Genomic DNA, 10,584 nt, shown 5'->3' with positions numbered 1-10,584 from the left:
TTTGTTTATTTTATATAATATTTAATATATATATATATATATATATATATATATATTATTTATAATAATAGTTATTTAATTTGATTTAATTATTAAAAATCCTTAAAAATTCATATTTATTTTATTTAAATTCCAAAAAAATTCATAAAAATTATTTTTACACCCGATTTTATTTTTTAATCCTGATTTAATTAATTAGGTCGCGAGACCAATAATTAATTAAATTCACATTCAATTCGAAACCTGATTAGGGTACGAGGAATAACCCTACACTGAATATTTCTTTTTTCTGTGCCTTTTCAGGGTTGGCTTTTTACATGCCTTCCGACCACGCGCCTTCCGAATCCGAAGCTAAGTATTCATTTAAATTTCAAAGTCTATTTTGTTTCCTTTGATTTTAGGGTCTGCCCTTTATATTTTCTGAATTGTGCATACATTCACTCCATCTATTTTTCTGCCTTTGCCATTTTTCAGGGTTAATCTCGAAGCTACCTCCGACCGCCAACCATGTCAGATCAAATCCAAAATGCAAAGCTAAGTGCCCTTGTATTTATTTATTCTTAATTTCTTCATCTTTTATTTTTATTAGGTTTAGCAATATTCGCCTCTGAACCGATAATGCACTTAATTTCGAGAGATTCAACAATATGCAACCCAATCTGAAAAACACCATTCAAAGGGTTAAAAGTTTCATTTGCCTCGTGTCTCACAATTCTTCTGCCAGCTCCTATGCTTCTATTGATGATTTCAAACTTCTGAAGGCTTTCAATCTGGAAATTAGGCCACCTAAAGCTCCAATGATCAAGGAGGTTTTGTGGCATCCTCCAAATTTAGGCTGGATAAAATGCAATTGTGATGGTGCTTACAATCACAATAATCTCCCCGCGGCTTGTGGAGGTTTGTTTAGAGACTCTAGGGGGAATTTCCTTTTGGCTTTTGCGGATTCAGTTCCTTGGTCGTCCTCGTATATAGCTGAATTTGTCGCGGTTATCCGTGTCATGGAAATCTCTATGGAGAGAGGTTGGAATAACCTTTGGATTGAAACAGATTCACTTTTGGTGGTTCAGGCCTTCTACAAGCTTGTACTAGTCCCTTGGCAAGTCAAAGTAGCTTGGAATTTTTGTATAAATTATTTCGTTTCTAGGCATATTTTCATTTCTCATATATTAAGAGAGGGTAACTCTTGTGCCGACTTTTTTGTTAACATAGGTCTTACTAGTAGCTCTCTTCTTCTTTTTTTATTCCATTCCTCTGGGCATTAGGAAGAAATGTGTTCGTAATAGGCTAGGAATGCCTAGTTTTAGGTTTACCTCTTGATGGACTATTTATCCCGTTTTTGTAATGTTTCCTTTTTATATATACAAGGTTTCATTAAAAAAAAATAGCATTGTTAAAGTCTCTAAACTATAAAACATCATAACTAGCGGTGGCCATTCTACAACCATGACATCATAATTGTTATGGTCACCACAACATGTACATAGTAAATAGTGGAAAGGCATTGATATCAAATATAACCCCTTCTTTTGAAAAAAAATCAGCTCCTATATATAAAATTTAATGGTTGTGGAAAAGTCTACAATGCCCTTATTTGATTTTTTGCCACGACATTAAAAGTGTGATTATTTGGTCTTTCACAATAAAGTTCTTAATTTTATTATTAAAATATACAACCCTCATATTTTATCAAACTTACCAAGTTTCTCTTCATTCTCTATTTCTATAATGATCCAAATATTTTTATATATGATACCTAAACAAAAATAATATTTATATACGGAAAAAAAAATCTATTATTTACGAAAAAAAATATTTATCATCCAAATATTTTTGTTCAAAAATGGTATACGGGAAAAAAAATCTACTATTGATCTAAATATTTTTATATACGAAATTTACTATTGATCCAAAGATTTTTCTAAATGATACTTAAACAAAAATTAAATCTATATTCGGGAAAAAAATCTATTATTGATCTAAATATTTTTATATGTGAAAAAATGTTATTTATGATCCAAATATTTTTTATTCAAAAATAGCATAGGGCAAAAAATCAATTATTGATCTAAATATTTTTATATACAAAATTTAATATTGATTCAAATATTTTTGTAAATGATACCTAAACAAAAATAATATTTGTATACGGAAAAAAAACTATTATTTACGAAAAATGATATTTATGATCCAAATATTTTTATTCAAAAATGGTATACGGGAAAAAATCTACTATTGATCTAAATATTTTTATATACGAAATTTACTATTGATCCAAATATTTTTCTAAATGATACCTAAACAAAAATGAAGTCGGTATACCGGAAAAAAATATTACTGATCTAAATATTTTTATATACAAGAAATGTTATTTATGATCAAATATTTTTTATCCAAAAACTGTATACGGGAAAAAAATCTATTATTGATCTAAAATTTTTATATAGGAAAATTTAATATTGATCCAAATATTTTTTGTGAAGGATACCTAAATAAAAATAATATTTGTATACTGAAAAAAATCAATTATTTATGAAAAATGATATTTATGATTGAAATATTTTTATTCAAAAATGATATATAGGAAAAAATCAACTATTGATCTAAATATTTTTATATACGAAATTTACTATTGATCCAAATATTTTTGTAAAGGATACCTAAACAAAAATGAAGTCTGTATACCGGAAAAAAAATATTATTTATCTAAATATTTTTATATACGAGAAATGCTATTTATGATCAAATATTTTTTATCCAAAAATTGTATACGAGAAAAAATATTTTATTGATCTAAATATTTTTATATAGGAAAATTTAATATGGATCCAAATATTTTGTGAATGATACATAAATAAAAATAATATTTGTATATGGAAAAAATCTATTATTTACGAAATATGATATCTATGATTCAAATATTTTTTATTCAAAAAATAGTATACGGTAAAAAATCAACTATTGATCTAACTATTTTTATATACGAAATTTACTATTGATCTAAATATTTTTGTAAATGATACCTAAAGAAAAATGAAGTTTACATACGGGAAAAAAATCTATTATTAATTTAATTATTTTTATATACGAAAAATGTTATTTATGATCCAAATATTTTTTACTAAAAAATGGTATAGGCCAGAAAATCTATTATTGATCTAAATATTTTTATATACCAAAATTTGATATTGATCCAAATATTTTTGTAAATAATACCTAAACAAAAATAATATTTGTATACGAAAAAAATTTATTATTTACGTAAAATGATATTTATGATCCAAATATTTTTATTCAAAAATGATATACGGGAAAAAAAAATCTACTATTGATCTAAATATTTTTATATACGAAATTTACCAAATATTTTTGTAAATGATACCTAAACAAAAATTGAAGTCTGTATACGGAAAAAAAAAATCTATTATTGATCTAAATATTTTTATATACGAAAAATGTTATTTATGATCCAATATTTTTTATTCAAAAATGGTATACGGGAAAAAATCTATTATTGATCTAAATATTTTTATATACGAAATAATCAATTATTTATCTAAATATTTTTTTTCTATTTTGACATTTTATATAAAATAAATGATATATCCAAATTCGCGTAACCGAACAGAACCCGTGCATATGGGTCTGTTACTAGTTATATACAAGAATTTAAAAACATTGCCACTGCTATCATTTGATTTAACATTATAGTTTCAAAATTACAATCCAACATCTTAGGATTTAAGACACATCAATCATTCTCTACACTGGTTTGAACTTTGGAAGGTCACAACATATAATTTTGCTACAGGAAACAAACATAATTTAGCTCATAAGGGCATCTAATCTACCACTTAATTTGTAAATTAAATTCATAACTCTTCTTAATATTTTTTTCTCCCATTTCAGATTTTGGGATATCATAAAATATTGTTAAAATGTTGAAGATACGAGACCAACAAATTTCATGACTAATTTTTCACTAATAATATTTACAACACATATGCTAATACTAATGAAAAAGATTAAAAAAAGTAGGTGTTAAACTTGCAAAGAAATTTCAAAATCCAATAATAAAGTACAGAGGGCTCCAAGATATAGTCGGATTTTCTACACAGATAAGTACCACTGCAAGCTTTGATGACAGGAGTGTAATGTTGCGGATGAACTAAACCAAACCTATGTACACTTCTTATGAAAAAAAAATAGAAAATGTGGTACCCATGAAAAAAATTACTCAATGGCTTTCTAACTAAGCATAAATTAATCAGCCAAATTTAAATTGACATTGATGAAAAGAAACTAACCTCACCTAAAGAACTTGCGAGAAAGGAATAAACCTGATATGAACGAGAATGAATCATATTAGCGAGTAAAAACAAAACCTCTTCAAGAAAGGAAATCATGCGAAGCTAATAGAGGAAGAACTCAGTCTATGTACCAAGTTGTGGAGGCTTGAAGGTTGAAGACAAGCAAATGGAGGTGACTCGATGTTCAATCAAATGAAAAGTTTGGGTTTGCTATGAAATGTTATGTTAGGGTTTCTATGAAATTCGAGAAGGAAGATGGAAAATTTAGGTTTTCGATGAAAAGTGAGGGAGGGAAGTTTTGGGTTCTAACATAGATGTATTTTAAGTTTTAATGAAAATTTTACTATTTATTAATAAATTTAATTGCAGAGAAATAAACATAACTTGCAATAGCTCAATTGGCAAAGGTAGTTTTAGAAGAGCGAAAGGACACTTGTTAGACTCCAAATATTGGCATTTTTTTCTTAAAATAAACAGAAGAAAAAAAACCAAATTTTGATTGAACAGAACTGTGTGCTAAGCCAGTAGAGCCATTTTTCATTCAAACTTTACGGTTTATATATTTACCCCTTGAAATTTAACATTTTGACATTTTTTATTATTATTATTCCAATGTTTAAAAAAATTACTCCCCAATTTTATTAATATAATATTTTATTCATCAAAAAGATAGTTTCCATAAAAAATAAAATTCAACACAAAAATGACTTCTAATTAGAACTCACATCTATTTGTATTTTTATTTTTTTTATAATTAAAATTAAACAAACTCTACAAATATATAAATTTTAAACTTGCAAATGAGTAAAAGTATTACTTTTAAAAATAATATTAATGCAACCATATCATTCTAAAGACCATAATTTTAAACTTTGGAATAAGTACAACCTATATCTTCAATTTATCAATTAAGAGTTAAGAAACACATCTATAAAATATTGAAATTTAATCATAAAATATGTTTTTGATAATTAGCTTTAAGTTTTTTTTATTGAAAAATACATTTAAGTTTTTATTTATTTATTTAACCATTTTTATTTTAAACTATATTAAATAACACTTATCTTCATTTAGAAAGGTTATGATTGGTCTAGAAGTTTGATTAGCTAGAAACGAAAATAGAAAGGGATATAATATCATATAAATTATTTTCATCTCTAAATCCGTCTCTGAAATATTTTTAATTCTTAAAAAATAATATTTTTTATTTTGAGACGGAATTATTGATGGAATAAGTTATAGACGAAACTAAATTCCGTCTCTGATACTCAAAATTTAAAAATTGGTCCAATATATAAAAATCCGTCTCGATTTAATTCTCTATTAGACACCGAATTAAATCTGTCTCTAATGCTTGTCACTATTTTAAGTTTTTCTAGTAGTGACAGTTGTAAGGAGGAGCCAATGTTGAGACGAGGTCCTCATTGCTTCATCATCCGACCTAAAAGACAGATCCAACATCTTCTGGCATATGAGGCTCCTGAACCATTTTCTGGTGTGTTGAAGTAAGCTCTAGAGACTAATAGTTTTATTAGAACTTATTACTTGTATCAAATTATCTATTAATAATAATAAGAAATTTCTTTATTATTTTTTTCAAGAGTAATAAAGCCGTACAACAAAATATTCACCACGGTTGGGAGAAGGATCTTACCAAGGTTTGAGGTTTGTGGTAACAAAGGGTGAGGTAGTAAGTATCCTATTTTCCACCTCAGGCTAGTAGCCGTGGTAAAAACATAATAGCCCTCAACATTTCACCACTGTTGAAAAAACCAACCGTAAGTAAAGGTGGAATGGTCATGGGTTTGATACTCAGTGTTAGCATTTTGGGTGATTAATGCGTTTGACCACAGATGTAAGTTCCAACCGTAGTAAAACTGTTAGCGCACAATATTTCACCACAGTTGAAAATTTCAATTGTGGTGATATATACATTTAAAGCAGTCTCATGTTTTTGGAGGTCTTGTGTAGAGTTGCTACAGTTTAACCATAACAAAGAAAGTAGGGGCCCTATTTAATCATGATTTAACCTAATAAATATTTTATGAGGCTCTATTTAACTATATTTTAATCATAAAAGTTTAGAGGCCATGTGCGGTAGCCCACCTTGCACGTCCTCAACAACAACTAACATTTTAGTTTATTATAACTTATGTGGAATATTTGTTTCACCAACCGCTCACTAAACATGCAACCTTTAAATTTTATTTAATATTTCGAATCCATTTGAAAATACTAAAAGGATGTTACTAAAAATGAATGTATGACCAGTGTCACTTTTCTCTTTAATTGAGACATCCAACTGAGAAAAAAAGTGATGCACTTTCCAATTTTTCTCCTCGATCATTTGTCTAAGAAAAAAAACGCATTTTTTATAATATTCTTTATTACCTCGCTCATCCAGCAGAAGTAAAAGCTCTTTCACAATTGAGATAAAAGCGTTTTATCGTAGTAGTGGATATTAAAACAAATTTAAATACTAATACAGTATATATATATATATATATATATATATATATATATATATATATATATATATATATATATATATTTAATTAATCTCATAGTGCCAACTGAAAAAATATTTAAAAATTATATTAAAAAAATTTAGTATTTAAATTTATTTTAAGAAAGCATATTTAAGAAGAAAATACATTTTTTTTATATAAAAAGGGTAGTTGATTTTTTGCACAATACTCTACATTAAACTCAAACTTTTTTTACTAATCTTAAAATGCATTAAATTTGATAGGAAGAACAAATTAAAGATGTCGTTAGCGCAACAATTAGAGGAGGGTTGAGTGAGGAGCATTCTTATTTTTTAGTGAGACTTTCTTTTGAGCAACACACATTTGTGGGAGACACACCACTTGTTCACCTAAAACTTTAAGGTGATCACCTATCATGATAGGTGAGTGAGCTCTGCCACTTATAAATGCTCAAGTCACCATATTTGTTTATAATGTGGGATTATTTTTTTCCTCACACTTGCTATATTTTCATCGGATGTCATATTCGTTATTTTTTTCATCTTTCTCATTATACCATTTTAATTTTTACTTCATTTCTTCATCAATCCAAATTAAAGGTTGGGACATTATTCGAGAATATTTTAAATATTATCTGATAGGAAGATTCCTATCAAGACTATAAAATTAGGGTTTCTAACTAAAAGGGGAAGAACATTAAAAGTAAAGGAAATTAAAATAAAGATAACTTTGATTTCTTTGATAATTTTGCCCTCTCTCAATGAGTACATATATAGTAGTATAATATAATAACTAAAGGCCCATTAACTAATTAAAGCCCAAAGTGTCCTAAGAATATTCTAGAAACATAATAATATAAAATAATTCTTAATATATCAAAACTACTCAAAATTCTTATTTAACTAATAATTAAGCTCTCTATCATTACTCACCCCTCCAAGATCAACCTTGTCCTCAAGGTTGAAAAATAACACTTAAAGATGTTAAATTGTTGTTCCACCAATTATGATATTCCAATGACACAGAAGGCTTATAACATTTAACAGGAACATGAATGCTAAACTTTCCTTTACAACTTGGACTCATAATAGTAAATTCACAAGGAGGTACATCTTGATCCATTCCAAATTGCATTGCCACCCTATATGGCATATACTTCTCAACACAGTCCAAACCGAAAATCTCATCAGCATACAAACACACTCCGAAACACCTCAATTCCTTTGCTAAACCACAATTTGAACCATCATCAACAAATTGTTCATTTTCTTTGTAATGTGAGACAGAGCACCAATTTTTCAAATCATTGATGTAAGGACGCCACCAAAAATTCTCTTTCGATTCCAAAGCAGACACAATGAAGTCAAAACCGACATTATTAAGCTTGTGCCACCTTGCAGCTCTAGGTTCACCCTTTTTTAGTTGATTAGGACAAGTTGGAGCAAGAATTGGAAACCTTTCAAATAACCATAGTTGCACAAACTGAAATAAACCATTAACTTTAAAATCCAAATCCTTCACAGAAAAAGAACCTAGTTTTTCTTTAAGCAAACTCAAATTATGATAAATGCTAGCAAGAACAGAAGGTGCAAGAGCCATTCTTCTACCTTGAGACAAATGAATAGCAATATGAAAAACACGCGGGTCGATACTAGAATCTGAAATTGAAGGAAAAACAAACCTTGCTAACCATAAACAAAGAAAACCCACATGCCCGAGTTCAGTTTGTTGATTAGGAGTATATCCTAGCTGTAACATCTGTTTGAGAAGCTTTTCAACAACAAGCGTTTCCCCGATCTGATGCATAGCCTTAAGAACCAAATTAAACGAAGCGGTATTCGGCAAAACATCAAAATGCTCTATCTGAGCCAACAAATCAAACAAATCAGCAGCAGAAGCTCCCATCAATGATTTGAAACAAATTTTGGATCTATCCCGGGATAGGATCTCCTTTCCACCTAATTTTGGAGGTGGTTTAACTACAGCAGGGATCACCAAAACTCCTTCATCCTTAAAAAGTGAGTTTACAACAACACGCAACTCACTTTTAACAAATTTATAGTTTTCAATCTTTACTTCCGACACCGCAAATTTTAGTACGCCATTTGTTTTTTGGATGGAACAAGACTTCAAGCTGGGAACTTTAGAACTTATATAGTCTTCAAGATTAATATGCTTCAGTACTTGCTCTCCAAAAAACTTCTCAGCAACTTTAATCACCACTTGAGAAGTTTTGTTAATAGGAACAATTAGGTGTTGAAAACAGTCATCGGCGATAATTATTTGCCTGAGATTGCGTTGCATTACAAATGGTGCTTGCAAAAGTATATGCCCAACTCGATGCAATATATCATGATCCTTTGCAAACCAACCAATAGTGTCCAGACTTGATGAAACACTTATGATTCCCGTATGAGAAATAATACCATGTGAGGATCGAAATCCAAGTATCTCACAGAATCCAGCAGGTACGCTCACCTCTCTAGAAGTATCAACGCCCAGAGAGAAATCAACAAAATTAGCAGGTTGTGCCTGAACCAAACACTGTACCGTGAAACCGTTTTCTCTGATGACCAAGAACGCCATCTTCTTCCCCAATGGTCGAATAGTCTGTGCCCTCCCCTGGATTTTGACAGGTTTGTGCGCTACTGAATCATCGAGAGCCTCAACTCGTGTCCATTCGTTGACATCAACAGAGGTCTTTGATTGGATCTCAATGAGCGGGACGAAGCCGTAATTGACGGCAAGGGGGTCATCTTCAACTGAGAGATTTGATGCGGCGGCGGTGGCGGCGGCAAGTTCTTGTTTGCGGCAGAGCCATTCAACGACATCAACTTTCCTCCTTTCATCAACAGAACCATTAGAAACTACACAATGCTCTTCTGTAATAGCCACGCCTCGAGATTCATCTTTCAGGTGTTGTTCTGGGTTGTTCAGTTGGGTTAAATCCCTAATTTTTGTGTGGGATTTTTCTTTTTGAAATGGGAGAGTGAAATTTGGGTTGTTGTTTTCCTTTTCGGGTTTGGAAGGTGATAAAGGGTTGGAAGAAAGGAATGGCGGTTTTCGGGAGGTGGAGAGATGGGTTAAGGATTGAATGGGTTTCTGAGAGATTTTTTTGGATCTTTTCTTGAAACAAGGATAAGGATAAGCAGTTTTTTTTTGAGTTTTTCTTAAAACAGAGAGGAAACATGTGCAAATATTTCTCAAAACCTCTTCTATTGTTAGAATGAGTTTGAAATTTAGGACCAAGTATGGAGGAGTTGTTTGTTGGGTTTTGGAATTGATAGAAATTGTTGTAGTAGGATGAATAATGAGATGTAGGATAGGATGAATATGGGTTAGGTGGAGGAGGTGTATATCCATGATTAAAATACAAATATGGTGATGGTGTTGGAGCATATGGATTTGTGTAATAGGGTGAGAAAAGTTCTCATGGAAATGATGGAAATGAAGGTGTGGTAGGAGTTGTGAAAGAGGGGTTTGTGGGATAGGTAGGAGGAATACTCCATTGATGAGATGAAGGTTTATGATAAGGATAATCCATAGGAGGATTTGAGTACATGGATGAAAGCACCAATTGATAGGAAGATTCCTATCAAGACTATAAAATTAGGGTTTTCTAACTAAAAGGGGAAGAACATTAAAAGTAAAGGAAATTAAAATAAAGATAACTTTGATTTCTTTGATAATTTTGCCCTTTCTCAATGAGTACATATATAGTAGTAGAATATAATAACTAAAGGCCCATTAACTAATTAAAGCCCAAAGTGTCCTAAGAATATTCTAGA

The sequence above is a fragment of the Vicia villosa genome, unplaced genomic scaffold, assembly GCF_029867415.1.
Source record: "Vicia villosa cultivar HV-30 ecotype Madison, WI unplaced genomic scaffold, Vvil1.0 ctg.000146F_1_1, whole genome shotgun sequence".
Taxonomy (NCBI): domain Eukaryota; kingdom Viridiplantae; phylum Streptophyta; class Magnoliopsida; order Fabales; family Fabaceae; genus Vicia; species Vicia villosa.
Note: the sequence above shows the minus strand (reverse complement) of the source record.